General features: G+C 45.9%; 7 non-coding genes and 2 pseudogenes across 7 annotated transcripts; all 9 read right to left on the bottom strand.

Annotated features, from left to right (window-relative positions):
* Window positions 1-247: 247 nt before the first annotated feature.
* LOC130306307 (U2 spliceosomal RNA) lies at window positions 248-407 on the bottom strand (annotated as a pseudogene).
* Window positions 408-2,494: 2,087 nt separating this feature from the next.
* On the bottom strand, window positions 2,495-2,685 carry LOC130306291 (U2 spliceosomal RNA). Its single transcript, XR_008855665.1, has one exon. It is a non-coding gene; the product is annotated as a U2 spliceosomal RNA (small nuclear RNA).
* Window positions 2,686-4,778: 2,093 nt separating this feature from the next.
* Window positions 4,779-4,969, bottom strand: LOC130306293 (U2 spliceosomal RNA). The gene has a single exon (XR_008855667.1). It is a non-coding gene; the product is annotated as a U2 spliceosomal RNA (small nuclear RNA).
* Window positions 4,970-7,061: 2,092 nt separating this feature from the next.
* LOC130306292 (U2 spliceosomal RNA) lies at window positions 7,062-7,252 on the bottom strand. Its single transcript, XR_008855666.1, has one exon. It is a non-coding gene; the product is annotated as a U2 spliceosomal RNA (small nuclear RNA).
* Window positions 7,253-9,337: 2,085 nt separating this feature from the next.
* Window positions 9,338-9,528, bottom strand: LOC130306290 (U2 spliceosomal RNA). Its single transcript, XR_008855664.1, has one exon. It is a non-coding gene; the product is annotated as a U2 spliceosomal RNA (small nuclear RNA).
* A 2,096-nt stretch (window positions 9,529-11,624) lies between these two features.
* On the bottom strand, window positions 11,625-11,815 carry LOC130306289 (U2 spliceosomal RNA). Its single transcript, XR_008855663.1, has one exon. It is a non-coding gene; the product is annotated as a U2 spliceosomal RNA (small nuclear RNA).
* A 2,095-nt stretch (window positions 11,816-13,910) lies between these two features.
* Window positions 13,911-14,101, bottom strand: LOC130306288 (U2 spliceosomal RNA). The gene has a single exon (XR_008855662.1). It is a non-coding gene; the product is annotated as a U2 spliceosomal RNA (small nuclear RNA).
* A 2,101-nt stretch (window positions 14,102-16,202) lies between these two features.
* LOC130306287 (U2 spliceosomal RNA) lies at window positions 16,203-16,393 on the bottom strand. The gene has a single exon (XR_008855661.1). It is a non-coding gene; the product is annotated as a U2 spliceosomal RNA (small nuclear RNA).
* A 2,100-nt stretch (window positions 16,394-18,493) lies between these two features.
* On the bottom strand, window positions 18,494-18,667 carry LOC130306299 (U2 spliceosomal RNA; annotated as a pseudogene).
* Window positions 18,668-21,829: the final 3,162 nt, after the last annotated feature.

The raw sequence follows: 21,829 nt of genomic DNA, 5'->3' as shown, positions 1-21,829 counted from the left end.
AATAAGTGAATGTGTGCAGATATACTGCCCGGACATCCGGCCGGATCTATAAAAATTTCTCTGATCCTAGCCAGAAGGCCGAGAATCAAGAGGTGAGTGCCACAAGGTGAAGAGATTATGGTGCCCGTGCTTCAACTCAGTGAGTCTATTCTCCCAGTGAGTTTCGGCACCTCGGGGTCACCACTCCCCGAGGCACAAAAGTACCTCGGCTCTAGACCCTCTCAGCCTCATGGCGAGACCCGGAGGGAACAGGTCACATCGGGGCAGCCGTCGATCTGATTCCTCAGAACCAGCCCCGGAAAGCCCTGGTACACCTGCATCCTCCATGCAGCACCCATCCCCACCAGCATGAAAACTGATAAGAACAGATACTACACTTGATCTTAGCCAAAAGGCCGAGAAGCGATAACCGTGAAAGGGGCGGGCCCAACAAGGTGCCCTTCATGGGCACTATCACTGCTTGCTGTCAGGGAGGCTGCCAGACAATTTTCCATGCACACTCTGGGCTGGGGGGCAGTCAACCACCAGTACACACAGCAGAACCTAAACCCATACCATTATTGCTAAGCAGCAAGACAGGGGCCCATTGCACTCCCACGGGGCCTTTTTAAATGCAATCCATAACCCGGATTTGCCAGGAACCCTTCTTACTCCTCCTACTTGCATGTGACACTGGGCTTAGGATCTGCATAGGAAACACACACACAAGCACACACCTACCTTTGTTGCCTGCAGATGCCTCCTTGGCTGTCCCCAAACGGTATCAAACCAACACCCACGGGAAGCTGTAAGCATAGAGGACATGCCTGCACCCCATTGGACTTACCTGTGTGGGTTAAACCCGGGTTATTTGACAACCTATGGCGGTGATGGTTCTGCTCAGGCAGAGCAGTGCTGATGCTCCTCATAAAGCTGTCGCTGCTGTGAAGGTTCTAGGTGACATCACAAATCCCTATGGTTACATACACAACAAAGCTGGGTTGTTGTTGTTTACACTCTGCAAGGCCTGTGGAAGTGAGTGACATCATAGCACTGTAGTTCTGAGGGTTCTAGATGGATGCAACAATCTCCTGTTGCTTCTATGAAGGCCATAATAGACGACATCACCAAACAGCTCCATAGTCACATACACAGCAAAGGAGAGATGTTGTTTACACCTAGTGATGTCAGTGGTATTGAGTGACATCACAGCACAGTGCTAAGGCTCCTGGGCCTGGACACAGCAGCGGCTGCAATATCTCAACGGAGAATACGTTTATATATATGTGTGTGTGTGCGCGTATATATATATATATATATATATATATATATATATATATTTCTCCGCCGAAATCACTTTTAAACCCATTTCCACCTTTTTTTCCCTTCTCTTCCTCTTACTTTTTTTTCACGTTTTTTTACGTTTTTCTCCTTTTCGCCTCTTTTCTGGGCGTATTATTCTTCTTTTTCTTCTTTTTTTTCATCTAATGCATACCCCATCAGTGCAGCAATGCTTATTCAATACCGCCAGCAGATGGAGACACTGGGGGATAATTTTCTAAGGATTTATACTGATTTTTCCTGTCTGAATTTGTCGCACAGAAAGTTGCAGGCCAAATATGTGTGACATTTCTGCGACTTTAGCTTCTAGAGCATTTTTACAACATTATACATAGGTGCTGAATACATAAAAAGCGACTGTTCAGCGACAGACAAGTCGCATCGGCTGAAAGTAGGCCAGAATGTCAGTCCATGTTGGAGCAGGTTTAGATACAGTCTAAAGTATAGATCTCAAAGTCTGTGCACAGAATTTAGCAAGGGCCTCGCACCTTCTGATGCATCAGGTAGGTGCACAATAGCATAGCCTAACCCTCTGTACTTTGGTCTATATTGATGCGGGACATAGACAGCCAGCTGATGACCAATCCATTAGTGCAATGGATGGCTGGAAGCATTTGTCTTTGCCTTTGCAATACCACAGAAGCAATGCATGGTCAATGTACAGCAATGACACACCTGTGTGAACAGCCAGGAGACCCCCCCCCCCCCCCCATGTTATGTTACATAGTTACATAGTTAGTACGGTCGAAAAAAGACATATGTCCATCAAGTTCAACCAGGGAATTAAGGGGTAGGGGTGTGGCGCGATATTGGGGAAGGGATGAGATTTTATATTTCTTCATAAGCATTAATCTTATTTTGTCAATTAGGAACATTCAGCACCCACCCGCTATCAAGGCAGCTGCCTATCATGTCATGCCCTACCTGCACAGGTGTGCTGGCTACTCAAATGATCCAATTAAGGAGGCCATTTAGTCAGCAGCAGCAGAAGTCCTGTGCCTGGACGCTCCAACAGCGGCCAGACACAAGCAGAAGCAGAAGCAGCAGAAGCAGCAGCAGCACCACCTTTTGTTTTTTGGCTGCAGCAGCAGCAAGGCCCACAGGGCTGGCTAGCTGGCTAGCCAGCAAGCAGGTAGCAATGAAAGTAGGAATCTTTCTTTTTAACCCTGTAAGGGGGTGGTGCACTGTACCCGAAGATACTGCCATATCGGGTCAATGCATAGGGCGACGGAAGCAAGCTTCGAAATCGGCCCCCGTTCTCAAAAATCCATTTAATATATGGTCCCCAGATAGGGGACGTATCAGATATTAAACTGATAAGAACAGATACTACACTTGATCTTAGCCAAAAGGCCGAGAAGCGATAACCGTGAAAGGGGCGGGCCCAACAAGGTGCCCTTCATGGGCACTATCACTGCTTGCTGTCAGGGAGGCTGCCAGACAATTTTCCATGCACACTCTGGGCTGGGGGGCAGTCAACCACCAGTACACACAGCAGAACCTAAACCCATACCATTATTGCTAAGCAGCAAGACAGGGGCCCATTGCACTCCCACGGGGCCTTTTTAAATGCAATCCATAACCCGGATTTGCCAGGAACCCTTCTTACTCCTCCTACTTGCATGTGACACTGGGCTTAGGATCTGCATAGGAAACACACACACAAGCACACACCTACCTTTGTTGCCTGCAGATGCCTCCTTGGCTGTCCCCAAACGGTATCAAACCAACACCCACGGGAAGCTGTAAGCATAGAGGACATGCCTGCACCCCATTGGACTTACCTGTGTGGGTTAAACCCGGGTTATTTGACAACCTATGGCGGTGATGGTTCTGCTCAGGCAGAGCAGTGCTGATGCTCCTCATAAAGCTGTCGCTGCTGTGAAGGTTCTAGGTGACATCACAAATCCCTATGGTTACATACACAACAAAGCTGGGTTGTTGTTGTTTACACTCTGCAAGGCCTGTGGAAGTGAGTGACATCATAGCACTGTAGTTCTGAGGGTTCTAGATGGATGCAACAATCTCCTGTTGCTTCTATGAAGGCCATAATAGACGACATCACCAAACAGCTCCATAGTCACATACACAGCAAAGGAGAGATGTTGTTTACACCTAGTGATGTCAGTGGTATTGAGTGACATCACAGCACAGTGCTAAGGCTCCTGGGCCTGGACACAGCAGCGGCTGCAATATCTCAACGGAGAATACGTTTATATATATGTGTGTGTGTGTGCGCGTATATATATATATATATATATATATATATATATATATATATATATTTCTCCGCCGAAATCACTTTTAAACCCATTTCCACCTTTTTTTCCCTTCTCTTCCTCTTACTTTTTTTTCACGTTTTTTTACGTTTTTCTCCTTTTCGCCTCTTTTCTGGGCGTATTATTCTTCTTTTTCTTCTTTTTTTTCGTCTAATGCATACCCCATCAGTGCAGCAATGCTTATTCAATACCGCCAGCAGATGGAGACACTGGGGGATAATTTTCTAAGGATTTATACTGATTTTTCCTGTCTGAATTTGTCGCACAGAAAGTTGCAGGCCAAATATGTGTGACATTTCTGCGACTTTAGCTTCTAGAGCATTTTTACAACATTATACATAGGTGCTGAATACATAAAAAGCGACTGTTCAGCGACAGACAAGTCGCATCGGCTGAAAGTAGGCCAGAATGTCAGTCCATGTTGGAGCAGGTTTAGATACAGTCTAAAGTATAGATCTCAAAGTCTGTGCACAGAATTTAGCAAGGGCCTCGCACCTTCTGATGCATCAGGTAGGTGCACAATAGCATAGCCTAACCCTCTGTACTTTGGTCTATATTGATGCGGGACATAGACAGCCAGCTGATGACCAATCCATTAGTGCAATGGATGGCTGGAAGCATTTGTCTTTGCCTTTGCAATACCACAGAAGCAATGCATGGTCAATGTACAGCAATGACACACCTGTGTGAACAGCCAGGAGACCCCCCCCCCCCCCATGTTATGTTACATAGTTACATAGTTAGTACGGTCGAAAAAAGACATATGTCCATCAAGTTCAACCAGGGAATTAAGGGGTAGGGGTGTGGCGCGATATTGGGGAAGGGATGAGATTTTATATTTCTTCATAAGCATTAATCTTATTTTGTCAATTAGGAACATTCAGCACCCACCCGCTATCAAGGCAGCTGCCTATCATGTCATGCCCTACCTGCACAGGTGTGCTGGCTACTCAAATGATCCAATTAAGGAGGCCATTTAGTCAGCAGCAGCAGAAGTCCTGTGCCTGGACGCTCCAACAGCGGCCAGACACAAGCAGAAGCAGAAGCAGCAGAAGCAGCAGCAGCACCACCTTTTGTTTTTTGGCTGCAGCAGCAGCAAGGCCCACAGGGCTGGCTAGCTGGCTAGCCAGCAAGCAGGTAGCAATGAAAGTAGGAATCTTTCTTTTTAACCCTGTAAGGGGGTGGTGCACTGTACCCGAAGATACTGCCATATCGGGTCAATGCATAGGGCGACGGAAGCAAGCTTCGAAATCGGCCCCCGTTCTCAAAAATCCATTTAATATATGGTCCCCAGATAGGGGACGTATCAGATATTAAACTGATAAGAACAGATACTACACTTGATCTTAGCCAAAAGGCCGAGAAGCAATAACCGTGAAAGGGGCGGGCCCAACAAGGTGCCCTTCATGGGCACTATCACTGCTTGCTGTCAGGGAGGCTGCCAGACAATTTTCCATGCACACTCTGGGCTGGGGGGCAGTCAACCACCAGTACACACAGCAGAACCTAAACCCATACCATTATTGCTAAGCAGCAAGACAGGGGCCCATTGCACTCCCACGGGGCCTTTTTAAATGCAATCCATAACCCGGATTTGCCAGGAACCCTTCTTACTCCTCCTACTTGCATGTGACACTGGGCTTAGGATCTGCATAGGAAACACACACACAAGCACACACCTACCTTTGTTGCCTGCAGATGCCTCCTTGGCTGTCCCCAAACGGTATCAAACCAACACCCACGGGAAGCTGTAAGCATAGAGGACATGCCTGCACCCCATTGGACTTACCTGTGTGGGTTAAACCCGGGTTATTTGACAACCTATGGCGGTGATGGTTCTGCTCAGGCAGAGCAGTGCTGATGCTCCTCATAAAGCTGTCGCTGCTGTGAAGGTTCTAGGTGACATCACAAATCCCTATGGTTACATACACAACAAAGCTGGGTTGTTGTTGTTTACACTCTGCAAGGCCTGTGGAAGTGAGTGACATCATAGCACTGTAGTTCTGAGGGTTCTAGATGGATGCAACAATCTCCTGTTGCTTCTATGAAGGCCATAATAGACGACATCACCAAACAGCTCCATAGTCACATACACAGCAAAGGAGAGATGTTGTTTACACCTAGTGATGTCAGTGGTATTGAGTGACATCACAGCACAGTGCTAAGGCTCCTGGGCCTGGACACAGCAGCGGCTGCAATATCTCAACGGAGAATACGTTTATATATATGTGTGTGTGTGCGCGTATATATATATATATATATATATATATATATATATATATATATTTCTCCGCCGAAATCACTTTTAAACCCATTTCCACCTTTTTTTCCCTTCTCTTCCTCTTACTTTTTTTTCACGTTTTTTTACGTTTTTCTCCTTTTCGCCTCTTTTCTGGGCGTATTATTCTTCTTTTTCTTCTTTTTTTTCGTCTAATGCATACCCCATCAGTGCAGCAATGCTTATTCAATACCGCCAGCAGATGGAGACACTGGGGGATAATTTTCTAAGGATTTATACTGATTTTTCCTGTCTGAATTTGTCGCACAGAAAGTTGCAGGCCAAATATGTGTGACATTTCTGCGACTTTAGCTTCTAGAGCATTTTTACAACATTATACATAGGTGCTGAATACATAAAAAGCGACTGTTCAGCGACAGACAAGTCGCATCGGCTGAAAGTAGGCCAGAATGTCAGTCCATGTTGGAGCAGGTTTAGATACAGTCTAAAGTATAGATCTCAAAGTCTGTGCACAGAATTTAGCAAGGGCCTCGCACCTTCTGATGCATCAGGTAGGTGCACAATAGCATAGCCTAACCCTCTGTACTTTGGTCTATATTGATGCGGGACATAGACAGCCAGCTGATGACCAATCCATTAGTGCAATGGATGGCTGGAAGCATTTGTCTTTGCCTTTGCAATACCACAGAAGCAATGCATGGTCAATGTACAGCAATGACACACCTGTGTGAACAGCCAGGAGACCCCCCCCCCCCCCCCCATGTTATGTTACATAGTTACATAGTTAGTACGGTCGAAAAAAGACATATGTCCATCAAGTTCAACCAGGGAATTAAGGGGTAGGGGTGTGGCGCGATATTGGGGAAGGGATGAGATTTTATATTTCTTCATAAGCATTAATCTTATTTTGTCAATTAGGAACATTCAGCACCCACCCGCTATCAAGGCAGCTGCCTATCATGTCATGCCCTACCTGCACAGGTGTGCTGGCTACTCAAATGATCCAATTAAGGAGGCCATTTAGTCAGCAGCAGCAGAAGTCCTGTGCCTGGACGCTCCAACAGCGGCCAGACACAAGCAGAAGCAGAAGCAGCAGAAGCAGCAGCAGCACCACCTTTTGTTTTTTGGCTGCAGCAGCAGCAAGGCCCACAGGGCTGGCTAGCTGGCTAGCCAGCAAGCAGGTAGCAATGAAAGTAGGAATCTTTCTTTTTAACCCTGTAAGGGGGTGGTGCACTGTACCCGAAGATACTGCCATATCGGGTCAATGCATAGGGCGACGGAAGCAAGCTTCGAAATCGGCCCCCGTTCTCAAAAATCCATTTAATATATGGTCCCCAGATAGGGGACGTATCAGATATTAAACTGATAAGAACAGATACTACACTTGATCTTAGCCAAAAGGCCGAGAAGCAATAACCGTGAAAGGGGCGGGCCCAAGAAGGTGCCCTTCATGGGCACTATCACTGCTTGCTGTCAGGGAGGCTGCCAGACAATTTTCCATGCACACTCTGGGCTGGGGGGCAGTCAACCACCAGTACACACAGCAGAACCTAAACCCATACCATTATTGCTAAGCAGCAAGACAGGGGCCCATTGCACTCCCACGGGGCCTTTTTAAATGCAATCCATAACCCGGATTTGCCAGGAACCCTTCTTACTCCTCCTACTTGCATGTGACACTGGGCTTAGGATCTGCATAGGAAACACACACACAAGCACACACCTACCTTTGTTGCCTGCAGATGCCTCCTTGGCTGTCCCCAAACGGTATCAAACCAACACCCACGGGAAGCTGTAAGCATAGAGGACATGCCTGCACCCCATTGGACTTACCTGTGTGGGTTAAACCCGGGTTATTTGACAACCTATGGCGGTGATGGTTCTGCTCAGGCAGAGCAGTGCTGATGCTCCTCATAAAGCTGTCGCTGCTGTGAAGGTTCTAGGTGACATCACAAATCCCTATGGTTACATACACAACAAAGCTGGGTTGTTGTTGTTTACACTCTGCAAGGCCTGTGGAAGTGAGTGACATCATAGCACTGTAGTTCTGAGGGTTCTAGATGGATGCAACAATCTCCTGTTGCTTCTATGAAGGCCATAATAGACGACATCACCAAACAGCTCCATAGTCACATACACAGCAAAGGAGAGATGTTGTTTACACCTAGTGATGTCAGTGGTATTGAGTGACATCACAGCACAGTGCTAAGGCTCCTGGGCCTGGACACAGCAGCGGCTGCAATATCTCAACGGAGAATACGTTTATATATATGTGTGTGTGTGCGCGTATATATACATATATATATATATATATATATATATATATTTCTCCGCCGAAATCACTTTTAAACCCATTTCCACCTTTTTTTCCCTTCTCTTCCTCTTACTTTTTTTTCACGTTTTTTTACGTTTTTCTCCTTTTCGCCTCTTTTCTGGGCGTATTATTCTTCTTTTTCTTCTTTTTTTTCGTCTAATGCATACCCCATCAGTGCAGCAATGCTTATTCAATACCGCCAGCAGATGGAGACACTGGGGGATAATTTTCTAAGGATTTATACTGATTTTTCCTGTCTGAATTTGTCGCACAGAAAGTTGCAGGCCAAATATGTGTGACATTTCTGCGACTTTAGCTTCTAGAGCATTTTTACAACATTATACATAGGTGCTGAATACATAAAAAGCGACTGTTCAGCGACAGACAAGTCGCATCGGCTGAAAGTAGGCCAGAATGTCAGTCCATGTTGGAGCAGGTTTAGATACAGTCTAAAGTATAGATCTCAAAGTCTGTGCACAGAATTTAGCAAGGGCCTCGCACCTTCTGATGCATCAGGTAGGTGCACAATAGCATAGCCTAACCCTCTGTACTTTGGTCTTTATTGATGCGGGACATAGACAGCCAGCTGATGACCAATCCATTAGTGCAATGGATGGCTGGAAGCATTTGTCTTTGCCTTTGCAATACCACAGAAGCAATGCATGGTCAATGTACAGCAATGACACACCTGTGTGAACAGCCAGGAGACCCCCCCCCCCCCCATGTTATGTTACATAGTTACATAGTTAGTACGGTCGAAAAAAGACATATGTCCATCAAGTTCAACCAGGGAATTAAGGGGTAGGGGTGTGGCGCGATATTGGGGAAGGGATGAGATTTTATATTTCTTCATAAGCATTAATCTTATTTTGTCAATTAGGAACATTCAGCACCCACCCGCTATCAAGGCAGCTGCCTATCATGTCATGCCCTACCTGCACAGGTGTGCTGGCTACTCAAATGATCCAATTAAGGAGGCCATTTAGTCAGCAGCAGCAGAAGTCCTGTGCCTGGACGCTCCAACAGCGGCCAGACACAAGCAGAAGCAGAAGCAGCAGAAGCAGCAGCAGCACCACCTTTTGTTTTTTGGCTGCAGCAGCAGCAAGGCCCACAGGGCTGGCTAGCTGGCTAGCCAGCAAGCAGGTAGCAATGAAAGTAGGAATCTTTCTTTTTAACCCTGTAAGGGGGTGGTGCACTGTACCCGAAGATACTGCCATATCGGGTCAATGCATAGGGCGACGGAAGCAAGCTTCGAAATCGGCCCCCGTTCTCAAAAATCCATTTAATATATGGTCCCCAGATAGGGGACGTATCAGATATTAAACTGATAAGAACAGATACTACACTTGATCTTAGCCAAAAGGCCGAGAAGCGATAACCGTGAAAGGGGCGGGCCCAACAAGGTGCCCTTCATGGGCACTATCACTGCTTGCTGTCAGGGAGGCTGCCAGACAATTTTCCATGCACACTCTGGGCTGGGGGGCAGTCAACCACCAGTACACACAGCAGAACCTAAACCCATACCATTATTGCTAAGCAGCAAGACAGGGGCCCATTGCACTCCCACGGGGCCTTTTTAAATGCAATCCATAACCCGGATTTGCCAGGAACCCTTCTTACTCCTCCTACTTGCATGTGACACTGGGCTGAGGATCTGCATAGGAAACACACACACAAGCACACACCTACCTTTGTTGCCTGCAGATGCCTCCTTGGCTGTCCCCAAACGGTATCAAACCAACACCCACGGGAAGCTGTAAGCATAGAGGACATGCCTGCACCCCATTGGACTTACCTGTGTGGGTTAAACCCGGGTTATTTGACAACCTATGGCGGTGATGGTTCTGCTCAGGCAGAGCAGTGCTGATGCTCCTCATAAAGCTGTCGCTGCTGTGAAGGTTCTAGGTGACATCACAAATCCCTATGGTTACATACACAACAAAGCTGGGTTGTTGTTGTTTACACTCTGCAAGGCCTGTGGAAGTGAGTGACATCATAGCACTGTAGTTCTGAGGGTTCTAGATGGATGCAACAATCTCCTGTTGCTTCTATGAAGGCCATAATAGACGACATCACCAAACAGCTCCATAGTCACATACACAGCAAAGGAGAGATGTTGTTTACACCTAGTGATGTCAGTGGTATTGAGTGACATCACAGCACAGTGCTAAGGCTCCTGGGCCTGGACACAGCAGCGGCTGCAATATCTCAACGGAGAATACGTTTATATATATGTGTGTGTGTGCGCGTATATATATATATATATATATATATATATATATATATATATATATATATATATATATATATTTCTCCGCCGAAATCACTTTTAAACCCATTTCCACCTTTTTTTCCCTTCTCTTCCTCTTACTTTTTTTTCACGTTTTTCTCCTTTTCGCCTCTTTTCTGGGCGTATTATTCTTCTTTTTCTTCTTTTTTTTCGTCTAATGCATACCCCATCAGTGCAGCAATGCTTATTCAATACCGCCAGCAGATGGAGACACTGGGGGATAATTTTCTAAGGATTTATACTGATTTTTCCTGTCTGAATTTGTCGCACAGAAAGTTGCAGGCCAAATATGTGTGACATTTCTGCGACTTTAGCTTCTAGAGCATTTTTACAACATTATACATAGGTGCTGAATACATAAAAAGCGACTGTTCAGCGACAGACAAGTCGCATCGGCTGAAAGTAGGCCAGAATGTCAGTCCATGTTGGAGCAGGTTTAGATACAGTCTAAAGTATAGATCTCAAAGTCTGTGCACAGAATTTAGCAAGGGCCTCGCACCTTCTGATGCATCAGGTAGGTGCACAATAGCATAGCCTAACCCTCTGTACTTTGGTCTATATTGATGCGGGACATAGACAGCCAGCTGATGACCAATCCATTAGTGCAATGGATGGCTGGAAGCATTTGTCTTTGCCTTTGCAATACCACAGAAGCAATGCATGGTCAATGTACAGCAATGACACACCTGTGTGAACAGCCAGGAGACCCCCCCCCCCCCATGTTATGTTACATAGTTACATAGTTAGTACGGTCGAAAAAAGACATATGTCCATCAAGTTCAACCAGGGAATTAAGGGGTAGGGGTGTGGCGCGATATTGGGGAAGGGATGAGATTTTATATTTCTTCATAAGCATTAATCTTATTTTGTCAATTAGGAACATTCAGCACCCACCCGCTATCAAGGCAGCTGCCTATCATGTCATGCCCTACCTGCACAGGTGTGCTGGCTACTCAAATGATCCAATTAAGGAGGCCATTTAGTCAGCAGCAGCAGAAGTCCTGTGCCTGGACGCTCCAACAGCGGCCAGACACAAGCAGAAGCAGAAGCAGCAGAAGCAGCAGCAGCACCACCTTTTGTTTTTTGGCTGCAGCAGCAGCAAGGCCCACAGGGCTGGCTAGCTGGCTAGCCAGCAAGCAGGTAGCAATGAAAGTAGGAATCTTTCTTTTTAACCCTGTAAGGGGGTGGTGCACTGTACCCGAAGATACTGCCATATCGGGTCAATGCATAGGGCGACGGAAGCAAGCTTCGAAATCGGCCCCCGTTCTCAAAAATCCATTTAATATATGGTCCCCAGATAGGGGACGTATCAGATATTAAACTGATAAGAACAGATACTACACTTGATCTTAGCCAAAAGGCCGAGAAGCGATAACCGTGAAAGGGGCGGGCCCAACAAGGTGCCCTTCATGGGCACTATCACTGCTTGCTGTCAGGGAGGCTGCCAGACAATTTTCCATGCACACTCTGGGCTGGGGGGCAGTCAACCACCAGTACACACAGCAGAACCTAAACCCATACCATTATTGCTAAGCAGCAAGACAGGGGCCCATTGCACTCCCACGGGGCCTTTTTAAATGCAATCCATAACCCGGATTTGCCAGGAACCCTTCTTACTCCTCCTACTTGCATGTGACACTGGGCTGAGGATCTGCATAGGAAACACACACACAAGCACACACCTACCTTTGTTGCCTGCAGATGCCTCCTTGGCTGTCCCCAAACGGTATCAAACCAACACCCACGGGAAGCTGTAAGCATAGAGGACATGCCTGCACCCCATTGGACTTACCTGTGTGGGTTAAACCCGGGTTATTTGACAACCTATGGCGGTGATGGTTCTGCTCAGGCAGAGCAGTGCTGATGCTCCTCATAAAGCTGTCGCTGCTGTGAAGGTTCTAGGTGACATCACAAATCCCTATGGTTACATACACAACAAAGCTGGGTTGTTGTTGTTTACACTCTGCAAGGCCTGTGGAAGTGAGTGACATCATAGCACTGTAGTTCTGAGGGTTCTAGATGGATGCAACAATCTCCTGTTGCTTCTATGAAGGCCATAATAGACGACATCACCAAACAGCTCCATAGTCACATACACAGCAAAGGAGAGATGTTGTTTACACCTAGTGATGTCAGTGGTATTGAGTGACATCACAGCACAGTGCTAAGGCTCCTGGGCCTGGACACAGCAGCGGCTGCAATATCTCAACGGAGAATACGTTTATATATATGTGTGTGTGTGCGTATATATATATATATATATATATATATATATATATATATATATATATATATATATATATTTCTCCGCCGAAATCACTTTTAAACCCATTTCCACCTTTTTTTCCCTTCTCTTCCTCTTACTTTTTTTTCACGTTTTTCTCCTTTTCGCCTCTTTTCTGGGCGTATTATTCTTCTTTTTCTTCTTTTTTTTCGTCTAATGCATACCCCATCAGTGCAGCAATGCTTATTCAATACCGCCAGCAGATGGAGACACTGGGGGATAATTTTCTAAGGATTTATACTGATTTTTCCTGTCTGAATTTGTCGCACAGAAAGTTGCAGGCCAAATATGTGTGACATTTCTGCGACTTTAGCTTCTAGAGCATTTTTACAACATTATACATAGGTGCTGAATACATAAAAAGCGACTGTTCAGCGACAGACAAGTCGCATCGGCTGAAAGTAGGCCAGAATGTCAGTCCATGTTGGAGCAGGTTTAGATACAGTCTAAAGTATAGATCTCAAAGTCTGTGCACAGAATTTAGCAAGGGCCTCGCACCTTCTGATGCATCAGGTAGGTGCACAATAGCATAGCCTAACCCTCTGTACTTTGGTCTATATTGATGCGGGACATAGACAGCCAGCTGATGACCAATCCATTAGTGCAATGGATGGCTGGAAGCATTTGTCTTTGCCTTTGCAATACCACAGAAGCAATGCATGGTCAATGTACAGCAATGACACACCTGTGTGAACAGCCAGGAGACCCCCCCCCCCCCCCCATGTTATGTTACATAGTTACATAGTTAGTACGGTCGAAAAAAGACATATGTCCATCAAGTTCAACCAGGGAATTAAGGGGTAGGGGTGTGGCGCGATATTGGGGAAGGGATGAGATTTTATATTTCTTCATAAGCATTAATCTTATTTTGTCAATTAGGAACATTCAGCACCCACCCGCTATCAAGGCAGCTGCCTATCATGTCATGCCCTACCTGCACAGGTGTGCTGGCTACTCAAATGATCCAATTAAGGAGGCCATTTAGTCAGCAGCAGCAGAAGTCCTGTGCCTGGACGCTCCAACAGCGGCCAGACACAAGCAGAAGCAGAAGCAGCAGAAGCAGCAGCAGCACCACCTTTTGTTTTTTGGCTGCAGCAGCAGCAAGGCCCACAGGGCTGGCTAGCTGGCTAGCCAGCAAGCAGGTAGCAATGAAAGTAGGAATCTTTCTTTTTAACCCTGTAAGGGGGTGGTGCACTGTACCCGAAGATACTGCCATATCGGGTCAATGCATAGGGCGACGGAAGCAAGCTTCGAAATCGGCCCCCGTTCTCAAAAATCCATTTAATATATGGTCCCCAGATAGGGGACGTATCAGATATTAAACTGATAAGAACAGATACTACACTTGATCTTAGCCAAAAGGCCGAGAAGCGATAACCGTGAAAGGGGCGGGCCCAACAAGGTGCCCTTCATGGGCACTATCACTGCTTGCTGTCAGGGAGGCTGCCAGACAATTTTCCATGCACACTCTGGGCTGGGGGGCAGTCAACCACCAGTACACACAGCAGAACCTAAACCCATACCATTATTGCTAAGCAGCAAGACAGGGGCCCATTGCACTCCCACGGGGCCTTTTTAAATGCAATCCATAACCCGGATTTGCCAGGAACCCTTCTTACTCCTCCTACTTGCATGTGACACTGGGCTTAGGATCTGCATAGGAAACACACACACAAGCACACACCTACCTTTGTTGCCTGCAGATGCCTCCTTGGCTGTCCCCAAACGGTATCAAACCAACACCCACGGGAAGCTGTAAGCATAGAGGACATGCCTGCACCCCATTGGACTTACCTGTGTGGGTTAAACCCGGGTTATTTGACAACCTATGGCGGTGATGGTTCTGCTCAGGCAGAGCAGTGCTGATGCTCCTCATAAAGCTGTCGCTGCTGTGAAGGTTCTAGGTGACATCACAAATCCCTATGGTTACATACACAACAAAGCTGGGTTGTTGTTGTTTACACTCTGCAAGGCCTGTGGAAGTGAGTGACATCATAGCACTGTAGTTCTGAGGGTTCTAGATGGATGCAACAATCTCCTGTTGCTTCTATGAAGGCCATAATAGACGACATCACCAAACAGCTCCATAGTCACATACACAGCAAAGGAGAGATGTTGTTTACACCTAGTGATGTCAGTGGTATTGAGTGACATCACAGCACAGTGCTAAGGCTCCTGGGCCTGGACACAGCAGCGGCTGCAATATCTCAACGGAGAATACGTTTATATATATGTGTGTGTGTGTGCGCGTATATATATATATATATATATATATATATATATATATATATATATATATATATTCTCCGCCGAAATCACTTTTAAACCCATTTCCACCTTTTTTTCCCTTCTCTTCCTCTTACTTTTTTTTCACGTTTTTTTACGTTTTTCTCCTTTTCGCCTCTTTTCTGGGCGTATTATTCTTCTTTTTCTTCTTTTTTTTCGTCTAATGCATACCCCATCAGTGCAGCAATGCTTATTCAATACCGCCAGCAGATGGAGACACTGGGGGATAATTTTCTAAGGATTTATACTGATTTTTCCTGTCTGAATTTGTCGCACAGAAAGTTGCAGGCCAAATATGTGTGACATTTCTGCGACTTTAGCTTCTAGAGCATTTTTACAACATTATACATAGGTGCTGAATACATAAAAAGCGACTGTTCAGCGACAGACAAGTCGCATCGGCTGAAAGTAGGCCAGAATGTCAGTCCATGTTGGAGCAGGTTTAGATACAGTCTAAAGTATAGATCTCAAAGTCTGTGCACAGAATTTAGCAAGGGCCTCGCACCTTCTGATGCATCAGGTAGGTGCACAATAGCATAGCCTAACCCTCTGTACTTTGGTCTATATTGATGCGGGACATAGACAGCCAGCTGATGACCAATCCATTAGTGCAATGGATGGCTGGAAGCATTTGTCTTTGCCTTTGCAATACCACAGAAGCAATGCATGGTCAATGTACAGCAATGACACACCTGTGTGAACAGCCAGGAGACCCCCCCCCCCCCCCATGTTATGTTACATAGTTACATAGTTAGTACGGTCGAAAAAAGACATATGTCCATCAAGTTCAACCAGGGAATTAAGGGGTAGGGGTGTGGCGCGATATTGGGGAAGGGATGAGATTTTATATTTCTTCATAAGCATTAATCTTATTTTGTCAATTAGGAACATTCAGCACCCACCCGCTATCAAGGCAGCTGCCTATCATGTCATGCCCTACCTGCACAGGTGTGCTGGCTACTCAAATGATCCAATTAAGGAGGCCATTTAGTCAGCAGCAGCAGAAGTCCTGTGCCTGGACGCTCCAACAGCGGCCAGACACAAGCAGAAGCAGAAGCAGCAGAAGCAGCAGCAGCACCACCTTTTGTTTTTTGGCTGCAGCAGCAGCAAGGCCCACAGGGCTGGCTAGATGGCTAGCCAGCAAGCAGGTAGCAATGAAAGTAGGAATCTTTCTTTTTAACCCTGTAAGGGGGTGGTGCACTGTACCCGAAGATACTGCCATATCGGGTCAATGCATAGGGCGACGGAAGCAAGCTTCGAAATCGGCCCCCGTTCTCAAAAATCCATTTAATATATGGTCCCCAGATAGGGGACGTATCAGATATTAAACTGATAAGAACAGATACTACACTTGATCTTAGCCAAAAGGCCGAGAAGCGATAACCGTGAAAGGGGCGGGCCCAACAAGGTGCCCTTCATGGGCACTATCACTGCTTGCTGTCAGGGAGGCTGCCAGACAATTTTCCATGCACACTCTGGGCTGGGGGGCAGTCAACCACCAGTACACACAGCAGAACCTAAACCCATACCATTATTGCTAAGCAGCAAGACAGGGGCCCATTGCACTCCCACGGGGCCTTTTTAAATGCAATCCATAACCCGGATTTGCCAGGAACCCTTCTTACTCCTCCTACTTGCATGTGACACTGGGCTTAGGATCTGCATAGGAAACACACACACAAGCACACACCTACCTTTGTTGCCTGCAGATGCCTCCTTGGCTGTCCCCAAACGGTATCAAACCAACACCCACGGGAAGCTGTAAGCATAGAGGACATGCCTGCACCCCATTGGACTTACCTGTGTGGGTTAAACCCGGGTTATTTGACAACCTATGGCGGTGATGGTTCTGCTCAGGCAGAGCAGTGCTGATGCTCCTCATAAAGCTGTCGCTGCTGTGAAGGTTCTAGGTGACATCACAAATCCCTATGGTTACATACACAACAAAGCTGGGTTGTTGTTGTTTACACTCTGCAAGGCCTGTGGAAGTGAGTGACATCATAGCACTGTAGTTCTGAGGGTTCTAGATGGATGCAACAATCTCCTGTTGCTTCTATGAAGGCCATAATAGACGACATCACCAAACAGCTCCATAGTCACATACACAGCAAAGGAGAGATGTTGTTTACACCTAGTGATGTCAGTGGTATTGAGTGACATCACAGCACAGTGCTAAGGCTCCTGGGCCTGGACACAGCAGCGGCTGCAATATCTCAACGGAGAATACGTTTATATATATGTGTGTGTGTGTGCGCGTATATATATATATATATATATATATATATATATATATATATATATATATATATATATATATTTCTCTGCCGAAATCACTTTTAAACCCATTTCCACCTTTTTTTCCCTTCTCTTCCTCTTACTTTTTTTTCACGTTTTTTTACGTTTTTCTCCTTTTCGCCTCTCTTCTGGGCGTATTTTTCTTCTTTTTCTTCTTTTTTTTCGTCTAATGCATACCCCATCAGTGCAGCAATGCTTATTCAATACCGCCAGCAGATGGAGACACTGGGGGATAATTTTCTAAGGATTTATACTGATTTTTCCTGTCTGAATTTGTCGCACAGAAAGTTGCAGGCCAAATATGTGTGACATTTCTGCGACTTTAGCTTCTAGAGCATTTTTACAACATTATACATAGGTGCTGAATACATAAAAAGCGACTGTTCAGCGACAGACAAGTCGCATCGGCTGAAAGTAGGCCAGAATGTCAGTCCATGTTGGAGCAGGTTTAGATACAGTCTAAAGTATAGATCTCAAAGTCTGTGCACAGAATTTAGCAAGGGCCTCGCACCTTCTGATGCATCAGGTAGGTGCACAATAGCATAGCCTAACCCTCTGTACTTTGGTCTATATTGATGCGGGACATAGACAGCCAGCTGATGACCAATCCATTAGTGCAATGGATGGCTGGAAGCATTTGTCTTTGCCTTTGCAATACCACAGAAGCAATGCATGGTCAATGTACAGCAATGACACACCTGTGTGAACAGCCAGGAGACCCCCCCCCCCCCCATGTTATGTTACATAGTTACATAGTTAGTACGGTCGAAAAAAGACATATGTCCATCAAGTTCAACCAGGGAATTAAGGGGTAGGGGTGTGGCGCGGTATTGGGGAAGGGATGAGATTTTATATTTCTTCATAAGCATTAATCTTATTTTGTCAATTAGGAACATTCAGCACCCACCCGCTATCAAGGCAGCTGCCTATCATGTCATGCCCTACCTGCACAGGTGTGCTGGCTACTCAAATGATCCAATTAAGGAGGCCATTTAGTCAGCAGCAGCAGAAGTCCTGTGCCTGGACGCTCCAACAGCGGCCAGACACAAGCAGAAGCAGAAGCAGCAGCAGCACCACCTTTTGTTTTTTGGCTGCAGCAGCAGCAAGGCCCACAGGGCTGGCTAGCTGGCTAGCCAGCAAGCAGGTAGCAATGAAAGTAGGAATCTTTCTTTTTAACCCTGTAAGGGGGTGGTGCACTGTACCCGAAGATACTGCCATATCGGGTCAATGCATAGGGCGACGGAAGCAAGCTTCGAAATCGGCCCCCGTTCTCAAAAATCCATTTAATATATGGTCCCCAGATAGGGGACGTATCAGATATTAAACTGATAAGAACAGATTTTTTTTTTTTTTAAGTTAGCCCTCAGAACTCACTCAGAGTTCCAAGATCTTATTTGGAACTCAATTTTGTGTTCATCATCAGGTAACATGTTTTTATTTCTTTTCTTAAACACTAATGAAACAAAATAGAACATTTAAAAACAAAATAAGAAACAACATAAAATAGCAAAACCAAACATTACTTTCTAATTAAGCAAAACCAAATTAGAAGGTCATCCCCTTCCTCCATGCAAACACCATTAGAAAGTCTATCAGTCCTCGACTGATATTGCCATTTGCTATATCTTTCTTAACTTGAGACGCTAACCAGCCTGGAATTTTATACGTTTCAACAAAACGGTTCATGTCTGCCTTGAAAGAAAAATAGACTTTATCCCGAGCTTCTTCCTCCCGGTTCTTCAAGCCTATCTTTAGATCCATCATATCTTTGTCAAACGTTTTTCTTTCTGCTTCCGACAAATTTTCCAACAAACCACCAAGCACACCAAAATACTGCACTGGCACATACACTTCCTCCTCTCTCTTCTTCTTCTGCTCTGTAGGTCTTCTAGTTGGAACCTGCTCCACTTCTGGTTCTTTCACTTCAGCTGGTTCCTCTCTGCTTCTTTTTACAGCTTCCTTTTTCTCTGAATTTTTCTCAGACTTTTTCTTAGGACACGAGCCAAGCAGATGGCCCTCCTCACCACACAGATGGCATTTCCTTTTCTTTTGACAATTTTCCACGTCGTGACCCTCCTCTTGACACTTGAAACACCACAAAAACGTGCAATCCTCCTTTCTGTGACCGTACTGTTTACATTTGCGGCAAAAATCTTGCATGCCAGAAAAATACAGATCCCCGTTCACAGAACCAATTTTAAACCGTCCTGGGGGGATCACTAACTTGCCATCTGCCATTTTAAATTTCACATGGAACCTCCACTTGGTGGTCCATAGTCCATATTGATTAAATACCTTGCCTTTAGGCAGAACACTGTCACAGAATCGAGACAAAAAGGTAACGATATCCTCCTCCGAAGTATATGGGCTATACATCCTTATAGTCACCAATCGTTCTCTACGTGGGAAATGTGGAACTATCTCCACCCCTTCCAAAACCGGACATACCTTCTTTTGCTGCAATATGTTCCAAAATGACTCATAGTCCTCTTCAGAAGCCAGCACCACGTCGTAGTATCCACTTCTGGGAAACTCAAGCATGGATAGGATTTGCTCCCTCTTGACTTCCAGCAACTTAAACAGCACTTCTTCCACGACAAAGACAAGGCCTCTTTCCTTCTTCCGGACATCGAGCAGGGAAATACGAACTCCATTCCGAAGTCTCGCAAAAGGCGGCACGCCTTCCGAAGAAAAACCGCAATCTTCCTCCATGTCCATGATGTCCAGACACCTCCCCCACCGAAGTAGGTAGGTGGGGATCGCCTCCCGTTGTCTGGGGACTAAGCCGGCTCCCTGATAGCAGCAGGGGGGTGAAGTCCCTCCGTTAAGAAGGACGATCCCCCCAGGCAAAGGAGCCGGGTACCCCAGACACCCTCTGGCCAGACCAAGTGAGCAGAACTACACTTGATCTTAGCCAAAAGGCCGAGAAGCGATAACCGTGAAAGGGGCGGGCCCAACAAGGTGCCCTTCATGGGCACTATCACTGCTTGCTGTCAGGGAGGCTGCCAGACAATTTTCCATGCACACTCTGGGCTGGGGGGCAGTCAACCACCAGTACACACAGCAGAACCTAAACCCATACCATTATTGCTAAGCAGCAAGACAGGGGCCCATTGCACTCCCACGGGGCCTTTTTAAATGCAATCCATAACCCGGATTTGCCAGGAACCCTTCTTACTCCTCCTACTTGCATGTGACACTGGGCTTAGGATCTGCATAGGAAACACACACACAAGCACACACCTACCTTTGTTGCCTGCAGATGCCTCCTTGGCTGTCCCCAAACGGTATCAAACCAACACCCACGGGAAGCTGTAAGCATAGAGGACATGCCTGCACCCCATTGGACTTACCTGTGTGGGTTAAACCCGGGTTATTTGACAACCTATGGCGGTGATGGTTCTGCTCAGGCAGAGCAGTGCTGATGCTCCTCATAAAGCTGTCGCTGCTGTGAAGGTTCTAGGTGACATCACAAATCCCTATGGTTACATACACAACAAAGCTGGGTTGTTGTTGTTTACACTCTGCAAGGCCTGTGGAAGTGAGTGACATCATAGCACTGTAGTTCTGAGGGTTCTAGATGGATGCAACAATCTCCTGTTGCTTCTATGAAGGCCATAATAGACGACATCACCAAACAGCTCCATAGTCACATACACAGCAAAGGAGAGATGTTGTTTACACCTAGTGATGTCAGTGGTATTGAGTGACATCACAGCACAGTGCTAAGGCTCCTGGGCCTGGACACAGCAGCGGCTGCAATATCTCAACGGAGAATACGTTTATATATATGTGTGTGTGTGTGCGCGTATATATATATATATATATATATATATATATATATATATATATATATATATATATTTCTCTGCCGAAATCACTTTTAAACCCATTTCCACCTTTTTTTCCCTTCTCTTCCTCTTACTTTTTTTTCACGTTTTTTTACGTTTTTCTCCTTTTCGCCTCTCTTCTGGGCGTATTTTTCTTCTTTTTCTTCTTTTTTTTCGTCTAATGCATACCCCATCAGTGCAGCAATGCTTATTCAATACCGCCAGCAGATGGAGACACTGGGGGATAATTTTCTAAGGATTTATACTGATTTTTCCTGTCTGAATTTGTCGCACAGAAAGTTGCAGGCCAAATATGTGTGACATTTCTGCGACTTTAGCTTCTAGAGCATTTTTACAACATTATACATAGGTGCTGAATACATAAAAAGCGACTGTTCAGCGACAGACAAGTCGCATCGGCTGAAAGTAGGCCAGAATGTCAGTCCATGTTGGAGCAGGTTTAGATACAGTCTAAAGTATAGATCTCAAAGTCTGTGCACAGAATTTAGCAAGGGCCTCGCACCTTCTGATGCATCAGGTAGGTGCACAATAGCATAGCCTAACCCTCTGTACTTTGGTCTATATTGATGCGGGACATAGACAGCCAGCTGATGACCAATCCATTAGTGCAATGGATGGCTGGAAGCATTTGTCTTTGCCTTTGCAATACCACAGAAGCAATGCATGGTCAA

The sequence above is a fragment of the Hyla sarda genome, unplaced genomic scaffold (genome assembly GCF_029499605.1).
Source record: "Hyla sarda isolate aHylSar1 unplaced genomic scaffold, aHylSar1.hap1 scaffold_1366, whole genome shotgun sequence".
Lineage (NCBI taxonomy): Eukaryota > Metazoa > Chordata > Amphibia > Anura > Hylidae > Hyla > Hyla sarda.
Note: the sequence above shows the minus strand (reverse complement) of the source record. Positions and strands in the feature narration are given on the sequence as shown.